The following is a 16343-nucleotide window of genomic DNA, read 5'->3' on the forward strand; positions in this document are numbered from 1 at the left end:
CAATACATCTATATCCACTGAAACTCCCACTCCCTCTCCTTCCTATGCCACATTTTCTATTCAATTTTTACAAATATTTAAAAAATTTTTTAAGAAGTATGATCTATACACTTACCTGTACATTTATCATTCTGTGGTTCATCCTAAATTTCCCTTTGGGATCATTCTGCTTCTGATTGAAGAATCCCTGTCAGCATTTATGTTGGATGCTGGTGACCACTTCTCCACTTTCCTTCATTCCAGAATGTCTTTATTTAGCCATCATCTGGAAGACATGAATCTGAGTATGGAATTCTGGGCTGCTGTTCTGTCCTCAGTGTACCATCTTATGACCTTGCTGATGGGAAATCCTCAGCCCTCTGATCCTGCCCCCTACACATAATAAGCTGTTCCTCTTTGACTAACTTCTAGATTTTCTTTTTAACCTTTACTTTTTAGAACTGTGTGCCTGATATGTCTGGGCAGGTTTCTCTCTGCGTTTCTTTTGCTTGTGTTTTGCTTATCTTGCATCTGCAAAATCTATATTTTTTGCAAAATATATTTTTCCACATAGATTTTTCTATTCCAGTCTCTTTCTCCCATCTCAGGGATTCTGGTGACATAAATGTGGGGACTTTTCACATTGTTCTACAATAACCTGAAGCTCTGTTCATCTCCTTCTTTGGTGTTCAGGCTGTATAATTCCCACTGTTCTCTTCTAGGTCACTCTACTTTTCTATTGAACCCATCCACTGAGCTGTTTTTCAACTATTGCATTTCTCAGTGCTGAACATTACAATTTGTTCTATCTTGAGTTTCTATTTATCTGTTGAGAAATTCCAATTAACTACTGAGAATTCCTGTATTTCAATTCACTTCAGATGTGTTCACCTTTGCATCTTGGAGGACGGTTGCAACAGCTGCTTTAAATCTTCAATCATTCCAACTTCCAGGTCATCTCAGGGTTGGTGTTCTTTGACTGTCTCTTACTTTGAGAACTGCTTAGTGTTTTGTGGCCCTTGGCATGTCGAGTCATTTTGGATTGTAACTCAGGCATTTCACATATAACATTGTGAGGTTTTTGAGTCCTGCTAAATTTGGAGAATGCTTACTTGTTCGTTTTGATCAGTAATCAACCCAGTTGGTTAAGGTGGCAGATTATGGGTGGCTTTTCAATGTCAGTTTTGTTTTCAAGCTTGTGCGAGTCATCTGGGTTTGCCCCTGCCACCACCACAGGGTGTTACTGTAACATGGGCAATAATTTATATGGCAGTTCAGTTGACAGAGCCTTCACTGTGTTCCATGTGTTCTGAACACGTGCAGCTTGGAGATCCAGATCCCTTATCACCTCCCACATGGAATTAGGGGTCCCCTGCTCCTGCTCACATCTTTGTGAGTTTTTCCCACACTTGCTGAATTCCAAGGAATCCCTTTTCTAGTCTTATGTCTGGAAATATTTTCAAAGTTATAGCCACTGTTGTGTTACACAGTTCTGTGTCAGGCCTCACTTTCAGTGTAGAGCAGTGGGAGAAAACACAAGTTTTACTTCCATGGTCTTCATGCAGCTAGAGCTTTTTTCCCAGATCCTTTCTCCACAGGATGGGTTTATGCCATGATTTCTGGTTGCAGCTCTGCAATAGATACTGACCTCGTGGTGTGCCTGGAAGGAGAGAAGAAAGATTCACGCCACACTCTCAGAGACACCCACTCTCTCAATTTTCTGTCCAGAAGGACAGTCTTTTTTGCAGTGTTTTTTGTCTGGCCTTGCCATGTGGCTCCATGAATTAGCCAGCTACACTTGGGTCAAAGCCAGAGAGGAAAGGAAGAAAGAAGCAAAACAAAGACCAAGCATGGCACCATGGCTATACTGGTTGTCCTTCAACTTTTTTTTACCTCCTGAATCCCCTGCATGCTCTACACATCAGGCATAGATTTTTGCACTATGTCCATAGTTTTTAGTTGTAATTGGAGGTAGCAATAGTTTGTCCTTGCACTTTGTCCATAGTCTTTAGTTGTCATTGGAGGTAACAATAGTCTGTCCTGGGCTTATTCTGCTGTAAGTCTCCCTAGACACTTTTTAAAAAATTCTTATTTAGTAACTAAGTATTATTTCATACACTTGAATCGATGAAGCATCCAATATTGTTTCTGAATCTTTAACATGACTTCACTTCTAAGGACAACTCATTGACTGTATTAAGTGTAGGAGAGAAAATTTTGTTTTCATATTCTATAGAGACATATGCAATAATTTGCCAACAAACAAGCCAACAACAACATAGTTTTTATTTATATTTGGAGTTCTTTCTATAATTGCAAAGAAAAATGATAAATCCATATAGATCTGAGTAATTAATGCAGGTAGAGGGACAAAGAAGTAAGGGCTATTTGACTGGAAAGAACTTGTTGAGTATGTGGCTATGATTAGCACAGGTACTGGCAGGGTCGGTTTTCATGTATTATATGTTTTATATTTTAACAAGTCTCCCAAAAGCAATATTAACTAGTATAATCCATTAGAATAATGTCAAATATATATTTTGTAGAAAGGCATTGCCAAACTTTTTTGTAAAATAAAGTAAGATAAAATCAAATAGAAATAAACCAGTGACCATGAATCTGGGCTTTAATGTTTTAAAACTAAGGCCAAATCTGAAATACTACTTTATAATTGAAAATTTTTAGTTGTGCCTGGGTGGCTCAGTAGTTGAGCATCTGCCTTCGGCTCAGGTCATGATCCTGGTGTCCTGGGATCAAGTCCCATGTCAGGCTTCTTGCAGGGAGCTTGCTTCTCCCTCTGCCTATGTCTCTGCCTCTCTCTGTGTGTCTCTCATGAATAGATAAATACAATCCTAAAAAAAAAAAAAAAAGAAAAATTTTATGCCATTACATATATTCTTCTACATACTATGTATATATATATACATATATATACTATTTATATTGTATATATACATAATGTTTATATATGTATATATACTATATATATAGATTTATATTTATATTTATATATATATATATGTATAAAAAATAAATAGCAGTACTAAATGCTTTCTTACATTAGAGGTGTTAATTTGAATTTTGTGCATTAAAAAAAAGTCAACTGGTAGAATGACTTAATTCCAGACCTTCCTGAAAATCAGTGGTAGGGCATTTTACTTCATCCTCACACTTGACAACACAGAGCCCTGGCCTGTGAGGTGGAGGGGGAAGATTTTTTTTAATGAATCCTATTATTCTTTGTAGATTCACAAGTTAAGCTGCCCCATTGAGATAAACCATGAAATGCTTTCATGTTCTCAAAAAATAAATGTATAAACACACCCAAAGCAGAGTTCTAGATAGGATATTTAATACATTGAAAACTGAATTTAAAAATATTTTAAGATACAACAGAATATTGCTATTTTTGAAATAAGGATACCTGTCAACATTTGAGTGATGTGTAAATAGTACATCATATATTCACGGAAGTTGTTATTTGGCATAAAGTCAAACTTAGTCCATGAAAATGAAGGTATCCTTTATATTTTAATCACCACGGGGGTCTCATACCAGATTCTTTACAGAGAATCTTAGAAACCTGAGAACTAGCAGAACCAACCAAACCACAACATTTTCTGCAGATATGTCGCTTGCAATATTAGTAAAGACATCCTGGAAGGTCAGTGTTCTGTATTCTCAACATAATGGTTTAAAAGTGCTTATTATTTTAAATCTTTATTGAGGGTGCTTATTGTGAGGGCATGCATGATTGCTCCTAATTTTGAATAATAATAATAAAATAATTGTGTTATATTTTCCTTTGTAAAGTTCCCCATATGTCTTAAATAGAAGATATTATTGGAGATTACCAGGGTAACCAAGGGAAGTCAATTAGGTCGCACCTTTTAATTTTTTATGTTGTTAAAGCTGGTGTTATGAGAAGGTCAGCCCAAGCTTTGAAATGAAAACATTCATTTTAGTTCTGATTCCATGAAGCCCATGCTCTGCTGCTGGTTTTTGAGGAATGCTGCCACTTTGTAGATTAGGGCAGGTACACAGGCAAAATAAATGAGAAAAAAATAGTGTGGATGTCACTCTTCTTCCCAAGCTGCAACATTAACATGTTTGCAAACCAACACGCATCAGGGTGCTAGATCAGAGACCCTGTGGTCTGCTTTGCTCACCTCTCTCCTCCAGCTGTTGCTAGGACCCTCAGATGCTCAGAGAGACCTGGCAACACCTTCCTAGGCTGTGCCCCATATTGTTGCTCTCCACCAAGTGTTTCAGTCCGCCCTGCCCCCCCCCCCCCCATGGAGGTGTAAACCTGGAAGGGCTAGGAAATCAGTCCTGGGGAGCAACCCCAGACCAGTGGAGACCAGGAGCCCATGCCTGGGGGGTCCATCTGAGATGCTTGCTCTTGGATGCTCAGAGGCTCCCTCCGTGATGGAGCCTAGCTTCTTGCTGGGGTGGGGGGAGCTCAATAATGTGCACTTGCACTGTCCTTCTTCACTTGCTGGTTTTCTCCCCCAGGCCTCACTTGTTGATCTTTTGCACCAGTGTGTGCCCAGTGTCCTTGCACACGCTGTTCATCCTGCCTGAGCTCCTGGGCCTTCCTCTCCTCTGGGGGCCAGCCACTCCTGCTCCTCCACCCCTAGACTGGCCACACAGCTGCATGTCTCAGGTTAAACACAATTTCTGTACAGAATTGTTTTCCTGATGTTTTCCCATCAGCCTCCCTCTGTTCTATGGCCTTGTGATGACTGGTACTTCTTTCAGAATTTGTGAAAATCCATGGAAACAGGCCTAGGGGAGTGAGCCTGATTCTGCCCTCTCCAAAGCACCAGCCACTATGTCCATCCTGTCACAAAGCAGACAATCAACAATGAATGAATGGATAAATAGCTTTTCACTTTGATTCCCTCCTTCTGACCATGCCCACAATGCACCATCCTCTACGTCATGGCCCGAGTGCCAGACTTAAAATGAAGTTCTGTCCTTGTCCTTCCCTTGCTTACATTCTTCAGGGCCTGTCTGTTGCCTAAGAGGAGGACTTTCTATCCCAGAGGCCTGGCACCAGCCAAACTCTGCTGCTCAACTGAGCTGTGGGCACACCGCCTCCTTCATCCACAGTATGACTCATTCCACTTCTCTGTCTGGAAGCCTGTGATTTCCGGGTTACCCTTGGTCATTTGGCCCTTTTGTGTTGATGTCACACCCATACTCTGTGATCCTCTAACGTCTTGCATACCTCTCTTCTATTTTACTGAATTATCTGGAGATGATGATGATGATGATGATGATGATGATGATGATCTAGAAACATCATTCTAGATATCATTTAGAACAATGTTCTAAATGAGCATCTTTTGGGTGGAGGTCTAATGCAGGTTAAGACCAAACTGGAGGATTAGAGTGGTGTCCGGTCTGGGGCTAATGGCTGGGTCTAGCTCACTGAGCTGGAGAAATTCTTCCAGCAACAAAAAAGATAGTTTTTCTTCTGAAGATAATTGGGTTGCTCATTAGAATTCAGAGTGTACAGCTGCTATTCCCATCTGCAGAAGCAAGCACTGCACACCTTTGGTGGCGAGTGGAGATCTGATACCTGCTCAGGGATGATCCTGAGATTGGGGTCAGGGAGTGTTGGAGTGTCAGGACGCCTGGAGCCTTCCTTGTGCTCCTGTTAAAATACCTGAAATAGCCCCATGAGGTTCCGGCTCTGTGTCCTTCACACATTGGGGTGAAATTGAGCGTGACTAGTTCTTTTCAATGGAGCAAAGTAGGTAGGAAAGGCCCATGATTAGGAGCTGTCCTGGGTCAGGCTGGGTCCAGAGACTGATTGTTATCCTGCAGGGTAAAACTTTGCATTCACTGGAGCCAGACAATCACAGGCAACGGGGTGTCCAAAGGAGGGTGACCAGATGTACCATAGTCACACGGAAGGCTCTGGCCAGGAATCCCAAGTAGGACTGGACATAACACTGCAAGTGGGGTGCTCGGGCCTCCTGGTGGGCCGGAAGGGACACAGTTTTCAGGCCCTGCCCTAGTGTCCCAGGGGCTCTCCATCCTCAGGAGGCTGCCCAGACATGCACGGATGGGTCATGCTCATCTCAGGGCGGAAAAGGAGCCAGGTGGGCCTGGTAGAGACACTGAGAGCATCTCAGGAGAGTCCCACTGTCCTTCTGGGGCTGCTTTTATTTGGGCCTCAGAGCTGGGATGGGGCCTCGCCCTTCCTGCTCCTGCTGCGTCCATGTCTGGGCCTGGCCAGGGAGCCAGAGAGGCAAGCCTGCACACGGTTCCTGCCTTCTGGGGGGCCCACATCGGGGTGCAGGCTGCACGCTGGTCCTGGCTTTTGTCTGCTCAGGCCTGGGTGTAATCCTCACTTTCAGGTGACCTTGAATGCAAACAGAGGTCACTTGGCTGAGATCCTCACTGGGCACCTCTTTCTCTGATTTGACTTCCCTGATTTCTGCTGGCAACGCCTGACCTCATGAACTGGAGGCAGGAGGTGGACGGTAGCATGAGGGCAGAGCAGGGGCCATGCCTGAATTAATTTTGAAATGTGCTAACTTTACGAACTATTGTCAATTTATTTGACAATAAAGAGGCCTGGCACCAGCCAACCTCTGCTGCTGTCTGCCCACAGACAGGTGCTCACACTTGTAGGCACGTTGTGCAGTTAACCACAGAGCTATGGGGACAGCATAAGTCCTACTCAGGACACACATGCTTTAAGTTTGAGCCCTGTAAATGCAGACAAATGAACTTCGTTTCCTGAGTGACGTTAAATTGTATAAAATGCACAAACTATTGATTCAAAGTGAGGCGAACTATGGTGTCTGTGCATTTTGGGCCTTCATATTCTAGAAAGCCAAGCACTGTCTGATATAATAGGTGTAGTTAAGTATAAAAATGTCAGGGAGAAAGACCAGGTGGTTTCTCAGTAACCCAGATACAAAAGGTAAATTTTTGGTTGCTTTCTCCTCTGTTCCTGAGGATATTGATAATAGAAGTATCTCTCAGATGCAATCATCACCCATTTCCAAGGGCCCAGCATATTTTGAAAGGACGATAAAGTGGAAGTTTTGGCTGAGACTGAGATAAACACCAGATGCCAGAGAGAGAGAGAGAGTCTACATAAGCACCATGCAGGACTGCAAAGCCTGGTGCCTTAGGACCAGCTGGACGACGCCTAACCCCTCCACCTAAGCAAATGTGATGCTAGGAGTTCCAGGGAGTACTGAGAACACATGTTTTCCATGTAATTATTCACTTACTGTAAATTTTAAAGTGTTGAGTACATAAAACATTTGTAGACTCTGAGTAAGGAATAAAGCATAGGATACATATGCACCACGCACTTAAAGGATATGGTAATTCATTGTGAGGCCCTCTTACACTCCCTGTTCCTATATAACCACAATCCTAAATTGCTTTTCATTCACTTTTCTTTATGGTATATATATAAATTTTTTTTTTCAACGAAGCTAATTGTTAATATAACTTAGTTCATTTTCCGCATGGCATCCCATTCCATAGGTAGGGTACAGCTCCACGCTACACTTGAGGTAACTTTTGTTCTCACATTTGACTGCCCATCTCTTGGTGCCTTGAGTGAGAGTTTGAAAGAGAATCTCTACATCACCGGCTCTGAACATCTCCTTTTGTACTGCATCAACATGCTAATGTCCATAGTGGTTTACAAATTCGTATACCCATCAGAAACGAGCTGTTTTTTGTCATATTTCCCCATCTTTTAATTGCTGCCAATCTTTTGGCAAAATGAGTTTTAAAATATTTATTAAATCTTAAAAAATAGTATATTGGTGACAGATTTTTATGGCTCTTAGGTCAAAATGGCATTCTGGTTTATGAAAAATGATTGTTTTTCTGGAGTTAAATTTAACTAGACATCTTGCACTTTACCTGGCAATGAAGATGCAGCCTTCGTCTTATACTAAATTTCTGAATATGTTTCTGAACATGTCTGATCTACTTCAGATTTTCGCCTTTGGTCATTGGTCTACTCACTGAGTACTGGAGCCCAGGGTTCTTCTCATCGATGAGGCTTTTTATAATCTATGTCAATGTCCAACAGAGGTAGCCTCAGCTTTAGCACTCCCTCCAGCCCTGTGTTTGCTTGCTGGTTTTCCCACATAGACTCTGGAATAGAAATGAAAATAATAACCTATAGGTTTTTTGTTTTTGTTGTTAGGATTCTTCAAGGTACTTTTTTCATTTCCTTCCTTGGTATTTTTGTTGGTAGCATCTTTTCTCCTGTCGCACCTGTAGCTGGCTCTCTCTCAGGTTATGTCCTCACTGGTATGCAGGCTGCTGATTTCTGAAAACTCCTTTTGCCTTGTTGCCTTATCAATTCTGTCATTCTTTGTGGTTGTTTTTCAGTGGATTCTTTTGGATCATTTATGTATCATTGTTGTCCACAAATAAGGACAGATTTACCTCTTATTTCCTGATGTTTGTACATCTGCGTGGCTTTTTACCTAAATGCTTTAGTAAATACTTGGAGTAAATGTTAATGGTAGTGGTGGCCATCCTCAGCTTCCCAAGGGAAATGGAAATATTTGATATTATAATAGGTATCTGGCTTTTTTATCTGATTGTATACATAAAAGTGAAATTCAGTGAAATTTGATATTTAATTTTTTAATCTAGCACTGTGTTTTGTCAAAAGCCTTTTCCACATCTTCCAAGATGGTCATACATTTATTTTTTGTTCTTAGATTTAGTATAAATACTACTGCAGGGTCCCCAGAGCTTCCCTGACACCCTAGAATAAACTTTTTGATCATGACACGCTTTTCTTTAGTGCACAGAGCAGATCAGCTTCACATTCAAGGGTCCTGACCCATCACCTCAAAATTGTGCAGCCCACCTGCTCTGCCCTAGGACTTAACTGACTCCCGGAGGCCCCTGTCCAGGTAATAAAGACAGCAGCTCCTGTGCTGTGGGTTTCTTATATTTCCCATAAAATGTGGACGAGTTCCCAGTTTATAAAGCCAAGAGGGGTGACACAGGTCCTTTTCTTGCTATTTTATTTCAATGACCCAAAGTCATATGAGCTTTACTCCGTATTACCTTTTAAATCTGACTTGGTGAGCAAACAAGTGTCCAGCTTAAAAATGTACATAAATTCTTTTTTCATTCTTTTTGCTGGGTTTCTTTTCAATATTAGGAAATGCCTGCAACAAAACAGAAAGGAAAATTGGGGTTCCAAGTGTTGTGCCCAAGATCGCGAATCCGAGAAACCACCAAGGAGCAGACACCGATGCAAGCACACGAGGGTTTATTTACAAGCTCGAGCTTGGGTCCAAGTATACCCGACACAGCGACACAGCGGAGCAGGGACTTGGACCCTGAGGTAGGTTTCAGCTTAGTTTTAAGGGCTGGTCTAGGGGACCTCCAGAAGGGGGGGGGGCAATTCCTCAAGTTCTGTTTACATTTTGATATGGGACCTTCCAGGGCATTGAGCTCTGTTCTTATTCTAATAGGGGCTTCCTGCCACTGGCTTGGGCTCTGTTCTCATTCTAATATGGGGCTTTCTAGGACATTAAGCTGTAAACTGTTTTCTTCCTGTAACTGAAGTAAGGTAAAGTTCAGCTCTTATTCACAGGGGCCTGGGGTGGCTGTACTTGCGCTAACGCTGAACTTAAAGTGGAAGGGCCTTAATTTTCTTGGCCTCCACACCAAGGACAATCCAAGTCTCTGCTGAGCGTTTTTGAGTATTTCTTAGCTGGGGAGACAGTCTCTCACATCACACATTCCTACCACAGTGGCTTTGAACACTCCCAGGGCCTCGAGGTCAGAGGGCAAATCTGCCATGGGCTGGTGTGTCAGTCTCTTTGGAAACCTTCAGAAATGATTCCGACGTGCAGCCAGAGTTGGGAACCATGAAAACGGAAATCCAGTTACCTCTGTACCTGGACTCTGAGGATGTAAGTTACCAACGTCTCTGGGTACCACAGTGCCCGGCATTGTCTTTTTAAAAAATATTTTATTTATTCATGAGACACACACACACACACACACACACACACACACACACAGGGTGGGGGTGGGGGCAGAGACACAGGCTGAGGGAGAAGCAGGCTCCATGCAGAGAGCCCGAAGCAGGACTCGATCGATCGCGGACCTCCAGGATCACGCCCTGGGCTGAAGATGATGCTAAACCGCTGAGCCACCGGGGCCGCCCATCCCAGCATTGTCTTAAATAGGATTTCTGCCCAAGTTTTTCCTACTCTGATTACAGCATGAAGCTAAGATACATATGTTTTCCCCACACAGATATCTTTTTTTTTTTTTGTAAGGATTTTTTATTTATTCATTCATGAGAGACACACACACACAGAGAGAGAGGCAGAGACAGAGGGAGAAGCAGGCTCCATGCGGGGGGCCCAATGTGGGACCCGATTCCGGGACTCCAGGATCACATCCTGGGCTGAAGGCAGGCTCTAAACTGCTGAGCCACCCAGGCGTCCCCCCCCCCCCCCCCCCCCAGAGATATCTTAATTGGGATGTTCTTAAACTGAGGCCATGTTGCATGTCTTCTGGCCTGTCTTCTGTTCAGAAGCAGAGACACCAGGGGCGGGAGTGTCAGGTGAAGGGCACACAAAAGGTAGGTTACAGGGACAAGAAGGCACATTAGGGGGCGTATTTCCCAGACAGGGGGCCCAGGATTTGTCTGCCCAGGAGACAGGAAAGGATGACCTTCCATGTTCAGGAGACAACACACAGTGGACCAGGCGCCAGAGGAGGACAAGGATGTGACTGACCAGAGGTGACAGGTGGCACCGCTTCACTGCTTTAGCTGGGGATAGGGGCTTATTTCTTTTTTCAGTGAACCTTGCCTTATCCTGTAACCGCAAGCCCTCCAGTAATGGCTTCCGTGTGTCCAGGTGAAGGTGGATTTCCCATGCTTCCTGTCACACTGGCGGGCTGAGAGCAGGCCTGTGGGTGCTCAGCGGAGGGCCCTGCACAGCCCTGCTCTGGAGGCTGATGAGCATGCCTTTGATGGAAAGGATAACTAGCGGTGATGCCCCCAGCTTGGAGGCCAAGACAGAAGTGCTGAGATACCTATTGGGAGTTTCTCCCCTTGACATGAAGAGGTGAGACCAGAGCATCCAGATGAAGAGAGAAGGCATGCTTTTTCCACTTTCTGGATGCTCAGTTTACAGACCAGCACCACCTGGTTGTTCTAAAACAGCATCTATATTTGAAACAATGAGAGACACTTGGCTTAGTTCGTTCCTGAACAAATCCTCAGTTCTGTCAATGGCTGGAGTGGAACATCTATCATTGACTCAACTGACTTGGGGCTAGTGGTAGAAGGATAAATTCCACAGGGATTTTGGAAGGGCGACAACTAATCACATGACTTTGGCTGTCCTGATAATTATTTCCATCTCCAGGAGGACTGAGGCTCGGTCTCCTCCAGTGGGCAAGCGGGTCCTGCTGCACCTGCCTTCTTCCAGCCTCGCTCGGGACTCAGACACACCAGCTCGAACCCCAAACCTGAGAGTCTGCCTCTGGGCAATCACTTCTCACTTCGTGTTTCAACCTCTACATCAGTAAATGGACAGATAAATCTCAGTGGATAAAGCTGTCCTGAGGATGAAACAGGATTGGGTGAGTTCAGTGATGAGGACTCTGCCCGGCAACGATTCAACAGAAAATGTAGCTTCTGTAGTGCTTCTGTGTGCTAGTCAGACCATATATGGGATCTGGTTTAATCCTTGGGATGATCTAATGACATAAGTCATATTGATGAGGGAGCAGGGCTAGCTGAGGACAGAGCACAGCAGATATCCTGCAAAGGACCCCCACCCAGGCTGGGATAGGTGTGACAATCTTCAGGAAGTTTCTAATTGTCTTAATGTTAACGCCTTGCTAGAAGGAAAAGCAGTCTTTAACTTAACAATGGCAAGGCCTCCAGTATCTTGTTGGCCCTCCTTAGCATATGAAGATCCTTTTGAAATCTCCCTTTTTGTTTGTTTCCCCCAACCCCTGGGTGTATAATCAGTCTCCCCTCAGAGGCCCAGGGCGGCCACTCTCCCTGCCCACGGTCGCGTCCCTGTACTTTAATAAAACCACCATTTTGCACCATAGACATGTGAAGAATTCTTTCCTGGTTGTTGGCTCTGGACCTCATCTATATTCCAAAACTTCATCAATATCTTCCTTCAGCAGAGGAAGAGTTTGAAGGTCAGAGATGAAATGATTGGCCCACAGTCTTGTGCTTTTCATTACTTTCTGCTTTTTATCCTTTCAGACTTTCTCCTTGAGCATGCAACCTGGTGTTTGCTGTTTGTCTCATTTTACCTTGATTTTAGGTGATTTTAATGCCATGGTAGCACCCGTTGCAGATGGAGTTGGGAGAAATCCCACACGTGGGTCTCTGGCTCCCGGGTCAGCACTGGGCCAGCTGCTTCTGGAACAGCAAGGGCCACTGGATCTCTGAGATTTACAAGGATCAAGAGAGCCTGTGCAGTTCAGGAAGATTCACATAAGGGCTCTTTCCTGACAAAATTCTCATTCTGTTACTGCTCCTGAAGTACTTTAATAACAGCTACATAACTAGGGTACTTGAGAAAAAGACAATACCTTAATAACGGAAAAACCTAAGGGAGCACTTGCTAATCATCATGGTAATGAATGTTTCAGGCAAGAAACATTGAAGCAGGCTCGCCAAAGGGGTGAGCATTTGGAGGATGATGGGATATAAACACAGCCTAAAGCCATCTCCCATGAGATACTTCTAAATCGTAATAGAGAAAAGTAACTGCTGTACAAGGGACACCTGGAAGACCATCTGAAGGAGATGGCCCACTTGAACATTGCTGCTCCTCCTGCCCCTGCACCTCCTGAGAGGTCACTGAGAAAAACGTGCATCACCTGCACAGCCTCACCACGAGTCAGCAGGCCCCTGAAAAATGTTACGGTGAAACAGGAAGGCCAAAGAACGGCTCTGAGGTATAGGACACAGGAGAGACCTGACCACCGCATGCAACTCACATTCTTGGAGTTTATTTTGCCAGAAAGTATATTTGGGGCCAAATGGGAAAATTTTTTTAAAAAGCCAATACTAAACCCGTTTCACTGTAAATTTTCTAATCTTTATAACTGCGTGTTATGTACAGTTGTTTGTTGGAAATACACGGTGAGCTCTAAGTATTCACAGAGGAAGAGAAAATAATACAGCGGTGTGTCAAAATGTTAGCTATGAGGAGTATGTCTGAAGGTCATGGGACATAGTTGTATCGCTCTGGCAACTAACTCTTTACGTGTCTGAAATTGTGCCCCCCGCCCCCAAAAAAATCCCAAACATCTCTGCGCAGTAGAGGGCAATGAAGAATCTGAACCTTTAGTAGAACTCACTTCTGCTGTTTGTATTCCCTTTTTTTGAGGATAAATAGTAAACAGAGTTCATGAACAGTGAATTGAACAAGGTTATTGAGAAAATTTTAAGGACCTTTTGATTGAATGACTCCAGAATTAAAAATTTTTAAATAAAATTATTTTTAAAAACAAATTAATTGTTGGCAGCAGAAGACTGTAGTTGTTTTAAAATTGTAATGGTTTTGGGGCACTCGGCTGGCTCAGTTGGAAGAGCATGGGACCCTTGATATTAGGGCTGTGAGTTCAAGTCCTACCCTGGGTGAAGAGATTGTAAAATAAATCAATAAAATTTAAAAACACACACACAAAGTAATAAAATTGTAGTGGCTTCAAGTAATCCAAACTCTTCAAACATCAAGAATTGAAGAAACACACTACCGAAATTAAGATAATCAGTGTTTTCTAACAGTAGTCTTAAAAAGAGTAAAGAGGTGACTTTTATGACCCACCAGAGACAATGCAAGTTTTAAGATGTAAATTGCAGTGATAACACAAGCTGGCCAAAGCATTTTGCATCCTGGTGGAGAAATGCATGGCACTGCTCCCTACCCAAGTACTGAAGGTCCTGTGTATAACCGCCTCAAGACAGATAACTTGCCTCAGCTTATAGTTACCAACTAATGTTGGTATGCTTTTGCATAGTATTGTCATATTTAAGAACAATATTCATATTTTAATGTTGTGGTCAAGTTTTTCATTTGCTTTCAGGATCCAAGAAAACTAGAGTTGATCCAAGGTTGAAAGCCAATGTCTGCGTTTCCCCAGGAGAGTCAGATAAGGTTAGTGTGTTTATGTTGATTGCAGTTGAACTTATAGATGGTTGGCATTCACGCAGTTCGCTGTGGGCACAAGTTGATGATGACAAAGTGTTTGGTGACTCGTATTTCCTGTGAGTCTTCCTTTCTTCCCCCTTCTGATGCTCTCATGCCCACACTTCAGAGGGCTCAGGGAGGCCCACGGCAAGTCTTACCTCTTCAGGGGTTCATTCCTGGCTCATGGGGAAATAGGCTTCATAAGCCAAGCCCTAAGATGTGCATTGCAGACACACGGAGAGGTCTTGGTGGGAGGACACCTTAAACCCCCAGAGAAATTCTCCCAGTGGAATGTGGCCTGTGCAGCAGCCTGGCATGGTAGGCAAGATATCTGGGACATTTAAGTCACTACAATAAACTAATATAAGATGACTGACATGAATTTATTCCCTCCCTGGCTTTTTAAATTGAATCCCTTTCAAGTTAGTATATCAGAGCACAAAACTACACAAGACTCAATTTTCAAACTGTCATCATCTATACTCCTGCTGTGGGGACAAAAGAAAAACTGATGTTTGCATTCTATATTTCATTACTTTCCACACGTGTCTACATCTTTTTAAACACGAGATCCTGACATGCCTTTGCAGACTTGGTGCTGTGAACACATCATGAAACCAGCAGGTACAGACACAGCTGTGAAAAAGACTGGCTCATCTGCCTGAAAAATGTTGCCTGCTCATAGATTGCCAGCTCCCCAGGCGGTCACTTGTCCTGCCGTATTTGAATAATAGCAAAAGGGTAATATCTCTAATCAGTATGTGAAGAATAAGAACGTGAGCCTGCTTAAAGCACATGTTTATCAGCTGTGCTGACCTCCCCCTCACCCCTGACTCATGTTAGGAAAATAATCTTCAAGCTCAACAGAGGTGTTAAGCATCTCTGAATGTGAATCTTCATAATGGATGCAGGTGACCATGTTTTAGACTGTGCAGATATTCTGGGGTCACATGTTTATTGTGACCCCTTTAAATTCTTTAAATTCTCAGCTCAACTCAGATGATCTATAAAATGAAGAAAGTGAAGTTAACTCCTTGAGTGTCCACTGTGTTTGGTATCCTGCGTTTGGGCCTCGTTTTACAGCTCTGTCTTGCAGGCATGGAGAAAGACAGAAGGGAGGGGTGTTTTACTCAAGGTTCTTGTAGTATAATTGGGGAAGTAAGGGATAACTCATGACCCCCTGAAATGAAGAACCCCATAAAGGAATATGCAGTGATGAAGACCATGCCCTTGAAATCCAAGCTTGGCTGGATTGCGAACATTTTCTTCCATCATGGGCCAGCACAGGACCGAGGCGTCTTGCGGGATGATGTAGGACTGGCACAGTCAGGTCAAAGGCCAGACAGTTCTGCTTACCTGGCATAGGGCCTATACCTCATTGTCTGGGCAAAGGGGGAAATGTCTGAAATCCTTCACAGGTGATTCTCCATCGATACGTCTGTATCTGTTACAAAATGCAATCATGCTTGTAAAAGCTTCTGAGAGGTTTACACTTCATCCGACAGTGTAAGTTCTGTCATCGTCAACTGTTTCTAGCATAATTATAAAATCTGATCCACCACAATGATTCAGCTTCTTTGTGGCAGATAGGGTGGGAAAAGCTATTCCCTCAAGCCCTGCATGCAGATGGAGAGTCATGTTCCAACTTCTCGAGGGGGACAATCTGCATAAACCTGAGCATGTAATTCATCTCTTCTCTTCCATGTATTTACTTATTCAATAATTTGGTTACATTGCTATGGATGCATGGATGTTTGTGCTATTCTTTGGATTACTTTCTGATATGGCTATATTCCAGCACTACTTTACATTTTCCTTGTTCAAATTGCACCTGATTTGGTCATTGGGAGCTCTCAGTTTGCTCCTGTGTTCCTTTGATACATCTTTTTCATGTATGGATCTCTTTGTTTTGTTTTGTTTTTGTGGGTTTTTTATTTCTTCTTCTTTTTTTAATTTCCAGTTTTGTGTTTTCTCTTGGTTAGCATTTCCCTATGTCCCAGCATTACTAGATAGCTCTGTCTCTTCTGGTCTCTTACTGGCCCCAGTCCTAAAGATTGTTGTTTCCCCCAGAAACCTTGGTTCCATTTATTGGAAAGTGGTGTTAGAAACCAAGGTCTGGGTGCCAGGTGTGCTCACTGTTTCAGAGGTGTTGTTGCT

General features: G+C 43.2%; 1 long non-coding RNA gene across 2 annotated transcripts; it reads left to right on the forward strand.

Moving 5' to 3' along the window:
- The first annotated feature begins 8724 nt into the window (after window positions 1-8724).
- LOC140599016 (uncharacterized) lies at window positions 8725-14147 on the forward strand. Of its 2 annotated transcripts, none has more exons than XR_012001598.1 (3): window positions 8725-9340; window positions 9753-9914; window positions 11388-14147. It is a non-coding gene; the product is annotated as an uncharacterized lncRNA (long non-coding RNA). The 2 variants fall into 2 exon arrangements; XR_012001599.1 differs by having other exon boundaries at window positions 9772-9914.
- Window positions 14148-16343: the final 2196 nt, after the last annotated feature.

The sequence above is a fragment of the Vulpes vulpes genome, chromosome 5 (assembly GCF_048418805.1).
Source record: "Vulpes vulpes isolate BD-2025 chromosome 5, VulVul3, whole genome shotgun sequence".
Lineage (NCBI taxonomy): Eukaryota > Metazoa > Chordata > Mammalia > Carnivora > Canidae > Vulpes > Vulpes vulpes.